Genomic DNA, 7,460 nt, shown 5'->3' on the forward strand with positions numbered 1-7,460 from the left:
AACCTCATTAACTTTTCCTGAAGTAGATCTCTCTTTAATAATATCCTTTCCTTCCCATTATCAAGACTTAGGAGATCTCACGTCAACCAGTTTCAGAGAAGAGGTGTCTGTCGGTGGTCGTGTTTTGTTCGTCAGGAAAATTTTGAATATAAAGTGGATGTATTAGAGCAGTGAAACTTTTAATGTATAATATTAAACTCCTCACTCGGTGATCTCGAACATAACGCTGTAAATTAATACAGACGAACTGAATCACAGAACGATGATGAAGTATAAATTCATGTAAATCACGCATGTCAGTCAGAAAATTGACGGAGTAGTATGGGGGTAAAATGCATCTGGTGATGATCCCTGAGGATAACATCCTGCTAAGATCACCTCTGTTAAAGGTAGGCCTACATCCTGTCAAGATCATTCAAGGCAGGCCTACAACCACTACCTGTAAGGCGTCGAAGGGTTGGGAGACTTCCGGCTCAAACACCTGGATCCCTCCTACACGCTTTACCGCTCTGATTTGAAGTAATCTCTTTATCCGCTGTCCCAGCCCGTATTAGACAAGTACAGGTAGGGTATCTAACTCGCCATTAGCGAACGGAGAATCGAGCTGCTACCATTTCTTGCGCTGAATGACCTACTGGGATTTAGTGCTTCACGTAAAGAAAGTATAGCAATTTAGTATTAACGTTGTTGCAGGCTAGTAAAGCTGGGGAAAGACTTTCGATAAGAGAAATTAGAACTATCTTTCCCTTCCTTGAATTAAATCTGATTATCACCCATTCCTCAGGCATAGTATGATCAGTACGGATTTAGAGTTTTCTCATGCTAATAATAATATTATTATTATTATCATCATCATGTATTATTATAAGAAATTTTTCTGCGAGTGACGAGTGTTTCTTGTACTTATTTAACGTTTCACTAAGAATGTGAAAGGTGAGTTGTATGTTTTACTACTCACCATAAAGTTTCACATTAACAAGCACACCGTAATTACCTGGTAGAATTTTATCTTTTACAAGACGGACATATATGAAAATCCTATAAAGGGCCCACTTAGCTGAGTAGTAAGTGGTGTATTGATGACGTGTGTGCCGGTGTATGTTAGGGTTGTGAGGGACTCACAGCACTGGTGAACTGTGTACTGGACGTGGATTTCCTGCATGGAAGAAGAATGTTTTTTGGGGGACAGATGCACAAATCTTGACCAAAATATAAATACGAAAATGCGATGAAAATTATGAATATAATGGAAATCACACTTGTGTAGAGCTGAGGACATTTATTAAAGGAAACATTTCGCCAACGAGTGGCTTCAGTCTGATGAAGCTACTCCTGGCGAAACGTACACTTCGTCGGTCTCGCCATACCATTTGCAGCCAAAATGTGGTGAATATCCATAATGAAATTCAATGTTTGAACTAAATTTTAAAAGAAATAATTCTGAAGCCTGAATATTTCATTCGAACAAGTGAACTGGAATCCATAAAAGTAACGGATTTATTTGAAAATGATGTAATTAGGCTTTGCCAGAATGATGACTGCAACAGTTTCACCAGCTTCGTTAGAAAAAATAAAAAAAAGGTACAGGATAAACGAAAATGAAAACTTCCCGTTTAAAGCCTCGTTAAATGGTACCCGCCACATTTGATAGACAACTTACTGAAAATGGAGAAATAAGACTCGATGTGTAACATCTGGGGTATCTTCAATTTGTAGATGTTTCGCCATCCAGTGGCTTTAGCAATACAAGGACTTAATTTGAAGACTGCAGAAGTATTTACGAAAAATCTATAAATTAAAGATACCCAGATGTTGCACATGTATCTAATTCTTCATCTTGTCGGTATTGTAGTATATCATTCATATACAACTTACACAAACTGATATATCCCGCTTGACTTAAAACGGGATATATACACCGAGAGGTGTATTTCTCTCAGTGTATATGCAGTATGCTAATAGTTTACTGTAATTCTTATTTTGGGGATTGAAATTTTCTTGTCTGGTCGGTGAACCAGTTACGCGCGGCCTTAATGACCTTATTGTGGTAGATAGACTTTAAATTCTACTAGCCTACCGGATGTATAACACAGGATATATACACCGAGCTGTGTATCCCTTAACAACAAGTGCATTTCGCAACGCCTAACAGCGCGCTAATTTCTGCGCAGTCTAAGCCAGATAAAAATTAAATAACAGGTTTTCTGTACTAAATTAACCCAGTCTAATCTAACCTGCGAAAATCAGAATGATAAACGGTGTACTTGATTTGGCGTCAAGGAAGAGATAGTCATATAGGTAGAAAATACACGTTCAGTGTTTAAGTTTGAAAATGGGTTGATGTCAGTGCAAGTGCTCCTTCACTTGGATCGATCCCGATTGTCTCCCATTTCCCACGCGCCGTGTAACCCGTATGAAGGTGTATCGCTCCCCTGTGAATGTATCAGTAAAAGTGTGTATGAACAGATTTTAGTCTCGTTTTTTTTTAGTAATTACGGAATTATTTGTTATGGTACAGGTGAATTACGACCTTAATGCCCCAGGGAAAGTAGATAGGTTTTAGCACCTCGCAAACTAACAACTAATGTTTATGTTTTATGGTGATAAACTTGGATGTAGCAGAATTTTCTGTATTATCAGTTACTCTTATTTTATTTCTGTGGTTCTATTTCATAATATGTCTCCAGACATTTTTTTGTGCAATTCAGATATGTTTGATAATTTGTTCAAATTTACGTAAAGCAGCTGAGCTTCATCTCAAAAGGGATCAATATTGTTCGCTTTTTATCCGACTTCACTTTTTTTTGTGATTTTTTGCGTGTGTGTGTTCCCAATTAAGCAAGTTCCACGACCATGTCCTTGTTTCTTTGTTACAGCTCAGTGTTGCATTTCAGCACGTGGCTTCTTACACTTGAAACTTAATGGCGTTAATTGTTCATCTTGTGTACACGTATGTACCTTGTAAGTTCATGTTGTAATCTGCACTTTTTTCAGTTGAATTATTCGGGATGTGGCTATGTTGGCAGATAGGTTAAATTAGTCAAATAGAGCGTATAAGCATGAAAAAGACCTGTCATCACAGGTAATTACCTTTGATCACCTTCAGATATTAGAAAACCAGGAGGGGGGTATGTAATAAGGTGTAATGAGGCAATAATGTTCACCTCTGGAGGCCCAACACACTAAACACAGGAGAGTAGACTCAGCTGGTGTCCTCAGAACCCACACTCACCTCGTCTTAGATAATTACTTTAATAACATTTACTGGTGGGGTAATTACGCTGCTCGCCCACCATCTTGTATACATATTTTGATAACGTCATTAAGGTGACAGGGACACGGGAATTAATAGCCCCTGTGAATGTCTCGAGGGACACAGTGGGGGTCCTGCGATGGCGTCTAGGGGTCAGAGTGGGGTTCCTATGATGGTGTCTAGGGGTACAGAGTGAGGCCATCACGCTGGCGTCTAGGGGGCATGGCGGATGGGAGATGGTGAGTAGTGGATGGGAGATGGTGAGTGGTGGTTGTGAGAGGGTGAGTGGTGGATGGGAGAGGGTGAGTGGTGGATGTGAGAGGGTGAGTGGTGGATGGGAGAGGGTGAGTGGTGGATGTGAGAGGGTGAGTGGCGGAGGGGAGAGGGTGAGTGGTGGATGTGAGAGGGTGAGTGGTGGATGGGAGAGGGTGAGTGGTGGATGTGAGAGGGTGAGTGGTGGATGGGAGAGGGTGAGTGGTGGATGTGAGAGGGTGAGTGGCGGAGGGGAGAGGGTGAGTGGTGGATGTGAGAGGGTGAGTGGTGGATGGGAGAGGGTGAGTGGTGGATGTGAGAGGGTGAGTGGTGGATGGGAGAGGGTGAGTGGTGGATGTGAGAGGGTGAGTGGTGGATGGGAAAGGGTGAGTGGTGGATGTGAGAGGGTGAGTGGCGGAGGGGAGAGGGTGAGTGGTGGATGTGAGAGGGTGAGTGGTGGATGTGAGAGGGTGAGTGGTGGATGTGAGAGGGTGAGTGGTGGATGGGAGAGGGTGAGTGGTGGATGGGAGAGGGTGAGTGGTGGATGTGAGAGGGTGAGTGGATGGGAGAGGGTGAGTGGTGGATGGGAGAGGGTGAGTGGTGGATGTGAGAGGGTGAGTGGTGGATGGAAGACTAATAACGGAGACTGGAGTAAGGTAGGTGGGCTGAGTGCTGAGGGTTTAACGAATTCTTCCAGTGCTGGCGTTTTTCCACGAATTCCCTCCCAGTATTATATCCATTTGGAAGCTCTAAACCCGTGGGAAATTCGAGGTAAAAATCAGGTTTGATCCAGTTCCTTGAATCAAGAGCCCTTCAGCGTCAAGGCAAGCCGAAACTGGCTAATATAGTAATAACCTTGAGTGTGGGCTTCTCCATCACGGAACACCTTGGCATTCATAGGAAACAACGCAGTTCTAACACCTGTAATTACTGCCTTGTTTACACCATCACCTCGTTTGTATACGAGTTTAATTACCATGCCACCGCTCCCCCTCCCCCAGGGGGGGCGTGGTTCACAGTATTCCACACGCTACTAACAAGGTTAGTAACGTGTGCTCAACCAGGGTAATAGCACAGGAAAATGGCCCATCCTATCGAATAAGGGAAAGGATTGTTATACAGTTTTCTTACTAGTAGTTGCTTACGGGAAGTCTGTTTAAAATTATATTGGTTATAGAATGATAAAAATTAGCATATTGATAGTTTTCTCTTTATGTGAAAATATTGAACATTTTGTCTCCTGTATTATTGTTTGTGGTCAGCAGTTGTATCAGTGACTACAAAGAATCATTACAAAAATTCACACTTGAAATGCATTTTTTGTAACAAAATTAATCGGTAACAAATCATAAAAATTACATTAGCTGATGTTGGGTATATATATATATATATATATATATATATATATATATATATATATATATATATATATATATATATATATATATATATATATATATATATATATATATATATAAAAGCTTTCATACAGTGACGTGTTTAGTTGGTGAAGTTAGTGTAAGTATTATGGAGATGGAAGAGTTAGGCAGGAGCCACACAGCCAAAACAACCATAAGACAGAGACAAAATATCGACTTGTAACTCGGTTTAGTTTTAAAACCTGTTCTGATATGATTCCCAGTAGTATATAAAGGCAACCCATCCTTCTAAACAGACCGTTTTAAACTCGACATTGTCTCCAAAATGTGAATGTATATTGTGGGTTCTTCACTTTATTCCATTCACTTCTCCGTTTTCTGGTTGTCCTCTAAAACAGACTACCAGATTTTTTTTATTTATTTTTTTATTTTTTTCGGTGTGCGCCAAAGTGCGTGCGCGCATTTATAAGTGCGTTTACCTGTGGAAGTCAACTAAATATGTTAAATTACGAGCTATTTATCAACGTTCAGATCAAATTATTTTCCCTATGTTATTAACTTGTAAGTTCTTCACGCAAAAAATATTACGTTTAATACATTACTTTATGAGACGAAAATATCTTTTTTGTCTGTTTTGTAACGTTTTTAATTAGAATTAACCAAAGGCCTTTAATTACACCTTTCTCATTATAACTTAATTACTTTTATAATCACGCAAACTCCAGACTTCCTTGCAAGATCAATTAGGAAAATTTGTTGGTTCCTTATAAAGACAAGAAAAAATTGTAAGCGGTGGCCTCCTTAGGGCCAGCAGGAGGTGGTTCAGCAGGTGATGCTCTAGCAGGAGGTGGTTCAGCAGGTGATGCTCTAGCAGGAGGTGGTTCAGCAGGTGATGCTCTAGCAGGAGGTGGTTCAGCAGGTGATGCTCTAGCAGGAGGTGGTTCAGCAGGTGATGCTCTAGCAGGAGGTGGTTCAGCAGGTGATGCTCTAGCAGGAGGTGGTTCAGCAGGTGATGCTCTAGCAGGAGTTGGTTCAGCAGGTGATGTTCTAGCAGGAGGTGGTTCAGCAGGTGATGCTCTAGCAGGAGGTGGTTCAGCAGGTGATGCTCTAGCAGGAGGTGGTTCAGCAGGTGATGCTCTAGCAGGAGGTGGTTCAGCAGGTGATGCTCTAGCAGGAGGTGGTTCAGCAGGTGATGCTCTAGCAGGAGGTGGTTCAGCAGGTGATGCTCTAGCAGGAGGTGGTTCAGCAGGTGATGCTCTAGCAGGAGGTGGTTCAGCAGGTGATGCTCTAGCAGGAGTTGGTTCAGCAGGTGATGTTCTAGCAGGAGGTGGTTCAGCAGGTGATGCTCTAGCAGGAGGTGGTTCAGCAGGTGATGCTCTAGCAGGAGGTGGTTCAGCAGGTGATGCTCTAGCAGGAGGTGGTTCAGCAGGTGATGCTCTAGCAGGAGGTGGTTCAGCAGGTGATGCTCTAGCATTAGGTGGTTCAGAAGGTGATGCTCTAGCAGGAGGTGGTTCAGCAGGTGATGCTCTAGCAGGAGGTGGTTCAGCAGGTGATGCTCTAGCAGGAGGTGGTTCAGCAGGTAGTGGTCCAGCAGGTGGTAAAGCAGATGGCACTCTAGCAGGAGGTGGAGGTGGTGTGCAAATGCTGACATCTTCCACTTGGGCTGTCGGGAATGGAGTCACTAGATACGCTCAATTTAAAGTCATTGAGGCTCATTGAAACATGAAGCGCTATCAAGTTCTTTTGAAAGAAAATCACTATTGATGTTTCTTAACATTCTCAAGAACAAGATGCAGTTACCAGACAGACGTTTGTGTCCGGGTCCTTGCTGTAGATAAAGCCAGTGTGTGATTTATTCCGGCGCCATTATGGTCGTATCAAAATGTTGTACGACTCAGCACTAATATATGGGAGTTTCTCATCTACACAGATTCTCACTAACAGAGGGAAGTAAGTACCTGGCTTGGGCTCACTAACAGAGGGAAGTAAGTACCTGGCTTGGGCTCACTAACAGAGGGAAGTAAATACCTGGCTTGGGCTCACTAACAGAGGGAAGTAAGTACCTGGCTTGGGCTCACTAACAGAGGGAAGAAAGTTTCTGTCTAGTCCTCACTAACAGAGGAATACGTATGTATGGGTCCAGGATTTATGAGTCACTAGGTACAATTACGATTACGCTAATTATGTGCGTGCTAGGAGGTATTTTATGCGGTATTCAGGACATGTAGTTTTTGCGGACTAATAGGTCTCAATTTATGGTGTTTCCAGGAAATGTGTGGGGCTCGCGGGACATGTATTCCTGTCATAAGATTTCTTTGATACGTTACTAGATTATAAATCAACCAGGGTATGTACTTCTCGTAGTATGTATCTCCCCAGGGCATGTATATTTTTTTTGGCAGGACATGTGCTGATCTCAGGACACGAGTGTTTCCTCAAGGTACATAGTTTTTTTCAGGGTATATAATTTCTAAAGAATAGGTAGTGTCTAATACATACTTTGGTTCCCAGAACATGAAGCTCTAATAGGGAGTGTAGTTTCCAGAGCATGCATAAACACCCATTGAATGCATAGT

Source organism: Cherax quadricarinatus, chromosome 53 (assembly GCF_038502225.1).
Source record: "Cherax quadricarinatus isolate ZL_2023a chromosome 53, ASM3850222v1, whole genome shotgun sequence".
In the NCBI taxonomy this organism is placed as follows: Eukaryota; Metazoa; Arthropoda; class Malacostraca; order Decapoda; family Parastacidae; genus Cherax; species Cherax quadricarinatus.